Source organism: Coregonus lavaretus, assembly GCF_964263955.1.
Source record: "Coregonus lavaretus genome assembly, chromosome: 24".
Lineage (NCBI taxonomy): Eukaryota > Metazoa > Chordata > Actinopteri > Salmoniformes > Salmonidae > Coregonus > Coregonus lavaretus.
Window position 1 is genome coordinate 42184649 of NC_140011.1, and position 13458 is coordinate 42198106.

The window sequence follows — 13458 nt, forward strand, 5'->3', positions numbered from 1 at the left end:
ACCCAGGTCTAGTGTGATGTAAAGTTGATATGGTGGATCTAGTAACCCAGGTCTAGTGTGATGTAAAGTTGATATGGTGGATCTGGTAACCCAGGTCTAGTGTGATGTGGAGTTGATATGGTGGACCTAGTAACCCAGGTCTAGAGTGATGTAAAGTTGATATGGTGGATCTGGTAGCCCAGGTCTAGAAGTATGTAAAGTTGATATGGTGGACCTAGTAACCCAGGTCTAGTGTGATGTAAAGTTGATATGGTGGTCCTGGTAGCCCATGTCTTGTGTGATGTAAAGTTGATATGGTGGTCCTGGTAGCCCTGGTCTAGAGTGATGTAAAGTTGATATGGTGGACCTAGTAACCCAGGTCTAGTGTGATGTAAAGTTGATATGGTGGATCTAGTAACCCAGGTCTAGTGTGATGTAAAGTTGATATGGTGGATCTGGTAACCCAGGTCTAGTGTGATGTAAAGTTGATATGGTGGATCTGGTAACCCAGGTCTAGTGTGATGTAAAGTTGATATGGTGGATCTGGTAACCCAGGTCTAGTGTGATGTAAAGTTGATATGGTGGATCTGGTAGCTCAGGTCTAGTGTGATGTAAAGTTGATATGGTGGATCTGGTAACCCAGGTCTAGAGTGATGTGAAGTTGATATGGTGGACCTGGTAACCCTGGTCTAGTGTGATGTAAAGTTGATATGTTGGACCTGGTAACCCAGGTTTAGTGTGATGTAAAGTTGATATGGTGGACCTAGTAACCCAGGTCTAGTGTGATGTAAAGTTGATATGGTGGACCTAGTAACCCAGGTCTAGTGTGATGTAAAGTTGATATGGTGGTCCTGGTAACCCAGGTCTAGTGTGATGTAAAGTTGATATGTTGGACCTGGTAGCCCAGGTCTAGTGTGATGTAAAGTTGATATGGTGGACCTGGTAACCCAGGTCTAGATTGATGTAAAGTTGATATGGTGGACCTGGTAACCCAGGTCTAGTGTGATGTAAAGTTGATATGTTGGATCTGGTAACCCAGGTCTAGTGTGATGTAAAGTTGATATGGTGGATCTGGTAACCCAGGTCTAGTGTGATGTAAAGTTGATATGGTGGATCTGGTAGCTCAGGTCTAGTGTGATGTAAAGTTGATATGGTGGATCTGGTAACCCAGGTCTAGAGTGATGTAAAGTTGATATGGTGGACCTGGTAACCCTGGTCTAGTGTGATGTAAAGTTGATATGTTGGACCTGGTAACCCAGGTCTAGTGTGATGTAAAGTTGATATAGTGGACCTAGTAACCCAGGTCTAGTGTGATGTAAAGTTGATATGGTGGACCTAGTAACCCAGGTATAGTGTGATGTAAAGTTGATATGGTGGTCCTGGTAACCCAGGTCTAGTGTGATGTAAAGTTGATATGGTGGACCTGGTAACCCAGGTCTAGTGTGATGTAAAGTTGATATGGTGGTCCTGGTAGCCCAGGTCTAGTGTGATGTAAAGTTGATATGGTGGATCTGGTAGCCCAGGTCTAGAGTGATGTAAAGTTGATATGGTGGACCTGGTAACCCAGGTCTAGTGTGATGTAAAGTTGATATGGTGGTCCTGTTAGCCCAGGTCTAGTGTGATGTAAAGTTGATATGGTGGACCTGGTAGCTCAGGTCTAGTGTTATGTACAGTTGATATGGTGGACCTAGTAACCCAGGTCTAGTGTGATGTAAAGTTGATATGGTGGACCTAGTAACCCAGGTCTAGAGTGATGTAAAGTTGATATGGTGGTCCTGGTAGCCCAGGTCTAGTGTGATGTAAAGTTGATATGGTGGATCTGGTAGCCCAGGTCTAGAGTGATGTAAAGTTGATATGGTGGACCTGGTAACCCAGGTCTAGTGTGATGTAAAGTTGATATGGTGGACCTGGTAGCTCAGGTCTAATGTTATGTACAGTTGATATGGTGGACCTAGTAACCCAGGTCTAGTGTGATGTAAAGTTGATATGGTGGACCTAGTAACCCAGGTCTAGAGTGATGTAAAGTTGATATGGTGGACCTAGTAACCCAGGTCTATTGTGATGTAAAGTTGATATGGTGGTCCTGGTAGCTCAGGTCTAATGTTATGTACAGTTGATATGGTGGACCTTGTAACCCAGGTCTAATGTTATGTACAGTTGATATGGTGGACCTAGTAACCCAGGTCTAGAGTGATGTAAAGTTGATATGGTGGACCTGGTAGCTCAGGTCTAATGTTATGTACAGTTGATATGGTGGACCTAGTAACCCAGGTCTAGTGTGATGTAAAGTTGATATGGTGGACCTAGTAACCCAGGTCTAGAGTGATGTAAAGTTGATATGGTGGACCTAGTAACCCAGGTCTATTGTGATGTAAAGTTGATATGGTGGTCCTGGTAGCCCAGGTCTAGTGTGATGTAAAGTTGATATGGTGGTCCTGGTAGCCCAGGTCTAGAATGATGTAAAGTTGATATGGTGGATCTGGTAGCACAGGTCTAGAGTGATGTAAAGTTGATATGGTGGACCTAGTAACCCAGGTCTAGTGTGATGTAAAGTTGATATGGTGGACCTAGTAACCCAGGTCTAGTGTGATGTAAAGTTGATATGGTGGATCTGGTAGCCCAGGTCTAGTGTGATGTAAAGTTGATATGGTGGACCTGGTAACCCAGGTCTAGTGTGATATAAAGTTGATATGGTGGACCTAGTAACCCAGGTCTAGTGTGATGTAAAGTTGATATGGTGGACCTAGAAACCCAGGTCTAGTGTGATGTAAAGTTGATATGGTGGACCTGGTAACCCAGGTCTAGTGTGATGTAAAGTTGATATGGTGGACCTGGTAGCCCAGGTCTAGTGTGATGTAAAGTTGATATGGTGGATCTGGTAGCCCAGGTATAGTGTGATGTAAAGTTGATATGGTGGACCTAGTAACCCAGGTCTAGTGTGATGTAAAGTTGATATGGTGGACCTAGTAACCCAGGTCTAGTGTGATGTAAAGTTGATTTGGTGGACCTAGTAACCCAGGTCTAGTGTGATGTAAAGTTGATATGGTGGACCTAGTAACCCAGGTCTAGAGTGATGTAAAGTTGATATGGTGGATCTGGTAGCCCAGGTCTAGAGTGATGTAAAGTTGATATGGTGGACCTAGTAACCCAGGTCTAGTGTGATGTAAAGTTGATATGGTGGTCCTGGTAGCCCAGGTCTTGTGTGATGTAAAGTTGATATGGTGGTCCTGGTAGCCCTGGTCTAGAGTGATGTAAAGTTGATATGGTGGATCTGGTAGCCCAGGTCTAGAGTGATGTAAAGTTGATATGGTGGACCTAGTAACCCGGGTCTAGTGTGATGTAAAGTTGATATGGTGGATCTAGTAACCCAGGTCTAGTGTGATGTAAAGTTGATATGGTGGATCTGGTAGCCCAGGTCTAGTGTGATGTAAAGTTGATATGGTCGACCTGGTAACCCAGGTCTAGTGTGATATAAAGTTGATATGGTGGACCTAGTAACCCAGGTCTAGTGTGATGTAAAGTTGATATGGTGGACCTAGTAACCCAGGTCTAGTGTGATGTAAAGTTGATATGGTGGACCTGGTAACCCAGGTCTAGTGTGATGTAAAGTTGATATGGTGGACCTGGTGCCCAGGTCTAGTGTGATGTAAAGTTGATATGGTGGATCTGGTAGCCCAGGTATAGTGTGATGTAAAGTTGATATGGTGGACCTAGTAACCCAGGTCTAGTGTGATGTAAAGTTGATATGGTGGACCTGGTAGCCCAGGTCTAGTGTGATGTAAAGTTGATATGGTGGACCTGGTAACCCAGGTCTAGTGTGATGTAAAGTTGATATGGTGGACCTGGTAGCCCAGGTCTAGTGTGATGTAAAGTTGATATGGTGGACCTAGTAACCCAGGTCTAGTGTGATGTAAAGTTATATGGTGGACCTAGTAACCCAGGTCTAGTGTGATGTAAAGTTGATATGGTGGACCTGGTAGCCCAGGTCTAGTGTGATGTAAAGTTGATATGGTGGACCTGATAGCCCAGGTCTAGTGTGGATACTGGTTAGAGACAGCAGTCTGATACACTCTATCATCGGTACCTGCTGGCCACTAGTGGAGCCCATAGAGTTACATCAGTAGTTCCCAATCCTGGTCCTGGGAACCCAAAGGGTGCACATTTTAGTTATTGCCCTAGTACTAACACATCTGATTCAACTAATCATCTCATCAACTAATCATCTCATCAACTAAACAACTCATCACCTCATCAACTAATCAACTCAACTCATCAACAATCCTTTGATTAGTGGAATCAGGTGTGTAAGTGCTAGGGCAAAAACAAAAATGTACACCCTTTGGGTCCCCAGGAACAGGATTGGGAAACACTGAATTACATAGGACAGAGTTATGGGCAGAGGTTGAATTATTAAAAGTTAAAAAGGGGCATGCTATTTTCGGGGAGGAGGGGATATGGGGGGGTCCGTGGGCAGGCACCCCTGGGGAGTTATCTTTTGTAAAAGCAGCTGTTAATTGGTCATTGGAATCCTGGGAGGCTTAGGTCTATGACCAAGATAGAATTAAAATAAAATACTAATCTGGGGGGCCAGTATAAAAAAAAATATGTATTCACTAACTGTAAGTCGCTCTGGATAAGAGCGTCTGCTAAATGACGTAAAATGTAAAATGTAAAATGTTGAATTAACTTGACGACTTGTTAAAGAAAAGGGCAAAAAGCATACCTCTTGTTAGCTTAAGAAATTGAAGGGGGATAAATGCATCCTGATTATATGATTATATGAAGCGATCTATGACGATGCTTTTAGACTTCAAACCAAGGGTAGGGCTTACCCCCACACACACCCGTCGCTATGGGCGGGCCATAGGGGGCCGGGCCCGCCCCCAAAAATGCTTGTGCCCCCCCCCCACTTGAGGGAATTTTCATTTCATTACATTTCATATGCCCCCCTTAAGACTGAGGTCTGGCGACGGGTCTGCCCCCACATACCCCCTCAATTCGATCCCCGGTTATAGGATCTCTATGGTGAAGTCCTCATGGAGGGGTTGGCTGACATACAGGTATCCATTAGTAGGTTCTCTAGACAACAGGGATGAGCACTCACCTGGGCGTCAACAGGTCACACAGGTCAACCCTGGTACTATATGACATGTCCTTGAAATGTCATTGTTTCGTAAATGGAATCATCAAGACAACTGTTAGCTATATTTTATTATTAATAGCGTATAGGTTGTATAGAAATTACAAATATTTGTAATTATACTATACTATAGTAGCATGCACCACCAAACAACTACCCCTGGCCTCCCATCTGAGCCTGGTTCCTCTCTAGGGTGTTTTTCCTTTGAGGATGTTCTTCCTTTCTAGGGTGTTTTTCCTTTGAGGGTGTTCTTCCTCTCTAGGGTGTTCTTCCTCTCTAGGGTGTTCTTCCTCTCTAGTGTGTTATTCCTCTCTAGGGTGTTCTTCAACTCTAGGGTGTTCTTCTGGTTATACTGCTTCCATTTCTGCTTGCTAAGCACTTTGTGACAACTGAGATGTAAAAGGGGCGTTATAAATACATTTGATTTTTATTAGGGTTGTATCCAGACTTTTTATTATGACATTTTCTGTATGGCTTTAAAGACAATATTTCATTTGGAAGAAAAAAAATATTTCTCATTTAAGTGAAGCAACAATTATTCACTTTGGCAGATACACTATCTTACACAGAATATCAATAAAAAACAAGTCAAATAGATATATAAATAAAGTTGAACACTTCATGTTGATTGGACCGGCGCCACAGCTCTCTGGGCTCCTCTTTTACTAAGCAGCTTCTTGGCCGATTCCTTAAACTCCTCTGTCTTCAGAACATATATGATTGGGTTGAGCATGGGTGGCAGCACCGAGGTCAGGGAGAGGTTGATGATCCGGGCGTTGGTTGGTATGATTGGGTGAAGGAGGAAGGTGAAATTAATAGGCAGGTAGAATATGGCTACGAGTATCAGGTGTGAGGTGCACGTCTTCACGGCTCTGATTCTGAGGGAAAAAAAGAGATGGAGAGAGAAGGAGGGAGAGAGAAGGAGAGAGAGCGAAGGAGAGAGAAGGAGGGAGAGAGAAGGAGAAGGAGGGAGAGAGAAGTCCATCACTCTAACAACATACAATATATACAAAGGTATGTGGACACCCCTTCAAATTAGTGGATTCAGCTATTTCAGCCACACCTGTTGCTGACAGGTGTATAAAATCGAGCACACCGCCATGCAATCTCCATAGACAAACATTGGCAGTAGAATGGCCTTACTGAAGAGATCAGTGACTTTTAATGTGGTACTGTCATAGGATGCCACCTGTCCAACAAGTCAGTTGGTCAAATTTCTGCCCTGCTAGAGCTGCCCTTGTCAACTGTAAGTGCTGTTATTGTGAAGTGGAAACGTTTAGGAGCAACAACGGCTCAGCAAGAAAGTGGTAGGCCACACAAGCTCACAGAACGGGACAGCCGAGTGCTTAAGCGCATAAAAATTGTCTGTCCTCGGTTGCAACATTCACTACCAAGTTCCAAACTGTCTCTGGAAGCAACGTCAACTGTTCGTCGGGATGTTCATGAAATGGGTTTCCATGGCCGAGCAACCGCACACAAGCCGAAGATCACCATGCACAATGCCAAGCGTCGGCTGGAGTGGTGTAAAGCTCGCCGCCATTGGACTCTGGAGCAGGGGAAACACGTTCTCTGGAGTGATGAATCACGCTTCACCATCTTGCAGTCCGACTGACAAATCTGGGTTTGGCAGATGCATAGTGCCAACTGTAAAGTTTGGTGGAGGAGGAATAATGGTCTTGGGCTGTTTTTCATGGTACGGGCTAGGCCCCTTAGTTCCAATGAAGGGAAATCTTAGCTACAGCATACATTCTAGACGATTCTGTGCTTCCAACTTTGTGGCAACAGTTTGGAGAAGGCACTTTCCTGTTTCAGCATGACAATGCCACAGTGCACCACAGGAGGTTGGTGGCGCCTTAATTGGGGAGGACTGGCTCTTGGTATTGGCTGGAGCGGAAAAGGGGGAATGGTATCAAATACATCTAACACATGGTTTCCATGTGTTTAATGCCATTCCATTTGCTCCGTTCCAGCCATTATTATGAGCCATCCTCCCCTCAGCAGCCTCCACTGCAGTGTGCAAAGCGAGGTCCATACAGAAATGGTTTGTCGAGATGGAAGAACTTGACTAGCCTGCATAGAGCCCTGACCTCAACCCCATCGAACACCTTTGGGATGAATTGGAATGCAGACTGCGAGCCCGGCCTAATCGCCCAACATCAGGGCTCGACCTCACTAATGTCCTTGTGGCTGAATGGAAGCAAGTCCCTGTAGCAATGTTCCAACATCTAGTGGAAAGCCTTCCCAGAAGAGTGGAGGCTGTTGTAGCAGCTAAGGGGGGACCAACTCCATTTTAATGCCCATGATTTTGGAATGAGATGTTCGACGAGCAGGTGTCCACATACTTTTGGTCATGTAGTGTATTTCTGAGACAGCACAACAATCAGTATCAGAGCTATATATTTAGTTATATAAACAAAATATCTCGCTAACTATCTGACTCTGATCAGTATTACTTCTCACCTGTCCTGGGGCTGTGTGATGGTGAACAGGGCGTGTGTGATACAGATGTAGGATGATATGATGAATACCATGGGGAGATAGAGGACTATACAGGGGTTGAGATAAGACATCACTATGTTAGGGACCACATCAGAACAGGGGGCCGCCAGACGGAACAGGGGACCGTGGTCACAGAAGTAGCTGTTGATCACCAGAGACCTACAATACAATACATCTTCAGTGTCCATATGTTACAGTGATCAAATTATCATTTATTTTTCTCCAGCACCCAGCCCGGTAACCTTTCGGCTACAGGTTCACCTTCTCAGCCACCTACCTACAGAAGGAGAGTCGGGTGATGAGGTACACAGCCAGCAACACAATGAACACAGCAAGGGCCCAGGCAGCACCTGTCAGCTGGAACATGGACCTGTGAGTAACCATCATGTGGTACCTATATGGACAGTGGAAAGAAGCTGTTAATAAGGATTTTAGATGCAGTGTATTCATATATGAGGTTGAATTGTCAGTGAAAGCAGTCAATTTGATTCAAAATACATTCTTTATCCCACAAGGGGCAATTATGTAGGCCTTTTGAAATTGTATTTTAATTGAATTATTTGATTTGATGTATTATCTGAGACCTGAGCGGGCAGCAGATGGCCACCAGTCTGTCGTAGGAGAGGATGGTGAGGTTAAAGGACTGCATGCTGAGGAAGAGGAAGATGAAGAAGAGGCTAGTGAGGCACTGGTTGTAGGAGATGAGCTGTCTGCTGAACAGGAACGTATCCAGGAGCTTGGGGACCAGGGCTGTGCTCTCACACACGTCTGCGAAGGCCAGGTTGAACACAGCAATGTACTTGGGGCTGTAAGGTAAGATCGTGACTTGATTATCTCCATGGGGAAATGTTATTTGTGCAATAGACACAGGACATAGACAATTACAGAGAAGGTAAATACAATCAATCAGTGAAGAGGTAGACAAAATGTGCAGATCCTAAATATCTGTACACTGTCATCTGTAATGTGCACTGTCAGCTGGACCTACTAGTGGTTTTCATTTAGAATCAACTATAGACCAGCCAGCTGGACCTACTAGTGGTTTTCATTTAGAATCAACTATAAACCAGCCAGCTGGACCTACTGGTGGTTTTCATTCAGAATCAACTATAGACCAGCCAGCTGGACCTAATAGTGGTTTTCATTTAGAATCAACTATAGACCAGCCAGCTGGACCTAATAGTGGTTTTCATTTAGAATCAACTATAGACCAGCCAGCTGGACCTACTAGTGGTTTTCATTTAGAATCAACTATAGACCAGCCAGCTGGATCTACTAGTGGTTTTCATTCAGAATAAAATATAGAGCAGCCAGCTGGACCTACTAGTGGTTTTCATTCAGAATCAACTATAGACCAGCCAGCTGGACCTACTGGTGGTTTTCATTCAGAAGCCTTATTGAGAGGCAGGCCGGTAACCAGGGATACAGTTCAAATCCCAAGCTGATGGGGGGGAATCTAAAATGAGTGAACTAGCAGCCAGAGCCCCTGTGCTGCTCGAGCCTGTGTTGTGTGTGTTGTCATTCATCTGGTTGGGTACTGGGACTGAAAAAAGATAGAATGTCCAATAAAGGTAGTATTATGCTGTATTATTACCACTGAGATAAAAGAGGACTGATTACCTGTGGAGACTGCTGTCCACGTAGATAACCATCATGACGAAGGTGTTGCCCACCTAGACCCAATACACACACACACACACACACACAGGAGAAACCATGACCTAAAATGGAAATACAGGTAAATGCATTTAGACGTTGACTACGGGTGGCGCTATAGGCCCCCAGCTGAAATGACACTACAGCATATCAGGTTTTCTTAAGCTCTAAAAATATATACATGTGTGCTTTCGATAGGAAAGTGAAACCTTTTCTAGCTTATCAGGTGGACCAACTAGCTGATGCTGGCCTTACGTAACGCCCTAGACCAGAGCTAGTTAGCAACAGCCTGGACCACAGCTAGTTAGCAACAGCCTGGACCACAGCTAGTTTAATAATAATAATATGCCATTTAGCAGACGCTTTTATCCAAAGCGACATACAGTCATGTGTGCATACATTTTTACGTATGGGTGGTCCTGGGGATCGAACCCACTACCCTGGCGTTACAAGCGCCATGCTCTACCAATTGAGCTACAGAGGACCAGAGTTAGTAACAGCCTGGACCAGAGCTAGTTAGCAACAGCCTGGACCAGAGCTAGTTAGCAACAGCCTGGACCACAGCTAGTTAGCAACAGCCTGGACCACAGCTAGTTAGCAACAGCCTGGACCACAGCTAGTTAGCAACAGCCTGGACCACAGCTAGTTAGCAACAGCCTGGAGCAGAGTTATGGACTAACCAGAGAGACGATGTATACGAAGCAGAGGAAGACGTAATAGTACTTAATGTGGGGGATGTCTATGAAACCACTGATGAAGAAGTAAGGGGGTCGGATAATGGTGTCGATGTTCTCTGTCTAGTTAGGGTCAGAAGTCAGGGAACTCATCCTGACTGGTGGTGTTATCAGTGGTTCCTCCTGGCTCGTAAATAATCTGTGGAAATAAATACATTACTGTTTTTTTATTCACCTGTTGAGACATTGCAATGATGTGTACAGCAGCATCAGTACAACGGCAATTATCCAACAAGTTAAATTGTATTTTTTTAAATGTAATTCTATATTTCTTTTTTTTAAGAATACAATTATTTTAACTGGTGGGAAAATGACAAGAAAGTGTATAAAATAGAATACATTTGACTTTTACTTCAGATACAGTTCAAAAATCTAATGAATGATCCAAGGAATAGCACTGTAAAGGTGATATTGGTTTCACGTTCCCTCCATTAGATCAACTCTTACCTGGTGAACCCACACACTGTATAGTCTAACACGGTAAAACTACATACTGTGTAAACTAAGTCTTACCTGGTCTTACCACAGACTGGATCCAACTGTCTCTCTTCAGTAGTCTAGTGATGTCTGTTGGACTGAAGACCAACGTGTGGTGCTGGCTCTGAGACCACCTCCACTATTATACCTGCAGCCCCCATGGTGAATCTGTAGTAGGATGTCCCCTGTTGGCCACCGTACTTGTGTATGACATGCCTAGATTGAGTGAAGTAGACATGTCAGAGATTATTACCCTTGCTGTTGTTGTTGTGTGGTTGTCATAGGACACACCTCAACACCCTTCTGGAATTACCAGCCACACAGGCTGAGCAGAGAGAGGAGGGAGGAGAGAGAAAGAGAGAAAGAGAGAGAAAGGGTAGGAGAGAGATGACCATTCAGATCATTTTTTTATGTTTTAGTAAATGTAGTAATTTAAATAATTTAGCAGACACTCATCCAGTTGAGCTAACGAATTGAGCTAACGAATGTCCGCTCAGGTCAATGCTAGCTGATACCAGACATGGTCTGCTGCCGGGTGTGCAGACTTTCGCTCCAACCCTAATCTAACACACCAGATTCTACTATTTAGATACTAGTTAGCAGCTGGACCTTGATTAGCTGAATGAGGTGTGTTAGAGCAGAGCAGGAGCAAAAGCCTTCACACCCAGGCTGCTAGCAATGCCAAGATTGTGGGTTCAATCCCTGCAGGTGTCACATACACATACAAAAAAATGTATGCACTTACTGTACTATAAGTCGCACTACAGACTGTAGTATCATAGAGGATGATTACTAGACCTCTATCTATTAGTAGTATCATAGAGGATGATTACTAGACCTCTATCTCTGTAGTATCATAGAGGATGGTTACTAGACCTCTATCTATCAGTAGTATCATAGAGGATGATTACTAGACCTCTATCTCTGTAGTATCATAGAGGATGATTACTAGACCTCTATCTCTGTAGTATCATAGAGGATGATTACTAGACCTCTATCTCTGTAGTATCATAGAGAATGATTACTAGACCTCTATCTCTGTAGTATCATAGAGGATGATTACTAGACCTCTATCTCTGTAGTATCATAGAGGATGATTACTAGACCTCTATCTCTGTAGTATCATAGATGATGATTACTAGACCTCTCTCTATTAGTAGTATCATAGAGGATGATTACTAGACCTATATCACTGTAGTATCATAGAGGATGATTACTAGACCTCTATCTATCAGTAGTATCATAGAGGATGATTACTAGACCTCTCTCTATTAGTAGTATCATAGAGGATGATTACTAGACCTCTCTCTATCAGTAGTATCATAGAGGATGATTACTAGACCTCTTTCTCTGTAGTATCATAGAGGATGGTTACTAGACCTCTATCTCTGTAGTATCATAGAGGATGATTACTAGACCTATTTCTCTGTAGTATCATAGAGGATGATTACTAGACCTCTATCTATCAGTAGTATCATAGAGGATGATTACTAGACCTCTTTCTCTGTAGTATCATAGAGGATGATTACTAGACCTCTATCTCTGTAGTATCATAGAGGATGATTACTAGACCTCTCTCTATTAGTAGTATCATAGAGGATGATTACTAGACCTCTCTCTATTAGTAGTATCATAGAGGATGATTACTATACCTCTATCTCTGTAGTATCATAGAGGATGATTACTAGACCTCTATCTATTAGTAGTATCATAGAGGATGATTACTAGACCTCTATCTCTGTAGTATCATAGAGGATGATTACTAGACCTCTATCTATTAGTAGTATCATAGAGGATGATTACTATACCTCTATCTCTGCAGTATCATAGAGGATGATTACTAGACCTCTATCTCTGTAGTATCATAGATGATGATTACTAGACCTCTATCTCTGTAGTATCATAGAGGATGGTTACTAGACCTCTATCTATCAGTAGTATCATAGAGGATGATTACTAGACCTCTATCTCTGTAGTATCATAGAGAATGATTACTAGACCTCTATCTCTGTAGTATCATAGAGGATGATTACTAGACCTCTATCTCTGTAGTATCATAGAGGATGATTACTAGACCTCTATCTATCTGTAGTATCATAGAGGATGATTACTAGACCTCTATATATCTGTAGTATCATAGAGGATGATTACTAGACCTCTATCTATCTGCAGTATCATAGAGGATGATTACTAGACCTCTATATATCTGTAGTATCATAGATAGAGGTCTAGTAATCATCCTCTATCTGTCAACACATGAGTCTCCTACTGAGTACACAGACAGTCTAATGAGATAACTAATGAAGACCTGCTTGTCCACACTGCTTAGAAACTCTCTCTGAAGATGAGAGAGAGAGAGAGAGAGAGAGAGAGAGAGAGAGAGAGAGAGAGAGAGAGAGAGAGAGAGAGAGAGAGAGAGAGAGAGAGAGAGAGAGAGAGAGAGAGAGAGAGCAACTATTGTGTAAGCAACAGGCCAAATCCAGCTAACAACAAACAGTTCCCACAACTTTAAAGAACGTTCCGTTAAGAGTCTCATTAGGTCATTAATTAACATTTTCATAGGAATGTTCCTGTGATGTGCAAGGAATGTTTCCAAGAGACCAATCCCTTAATGTCAAATAGAACTTACCTAGAACATGGTTGCCATGTTCTCAGAACAAAAGATTGGAATGTTCTAGAAACGTTTCATGAGAACGTTGCAAAAAACATTAGTAAAAAAAAAAAACCTTACACATCACATCTTGTTACTGTTGCTGAGCCAATCAAGGCCCTGATTGGTGAACCACTGATCCATTCACCGCTCTTTGTCTGTTGACAAGGTTAGTGATACTCACACACAGTGCTTTTTAGATAGTGTTTTCAACTTACATATTTGACACACTTTGACATACGTGATTACATTGTGCATGTTAAATTAATCAGTCATTATTATTCTTCAACATGTCCTCACCTGGGATTAAGAACTCACAATCT

General features: G+C 43.1%; 1 pseudogene across 1 annotated transcript; it reads right to left on the minus strand.

Annotated features, from left to right (window-relative positions):
* Positions 1 to 5738: 5738 nt before the first annotated feature.
* LOC311099885 (olfactory receptor 52E4-like) lies at positions 5739 to 10101 on the minus strand (annotated as a pseudogene). Its single transcript has 6 exons — positions 9955 to 10101; positions 9239 to 9291; positions 8203 to 8424; positions 7896 to 8012; positions 7580 to 7777; positions 5739 to 5997 (listed from the first exon to the last, which is right to left on the minus strand). The product of its transcript is annotated as an olfactory receptor 52E4-like (transcript).
* Between the last annotated feature and the right edge of the window lie 3357 nt (positions 10102 to 13458).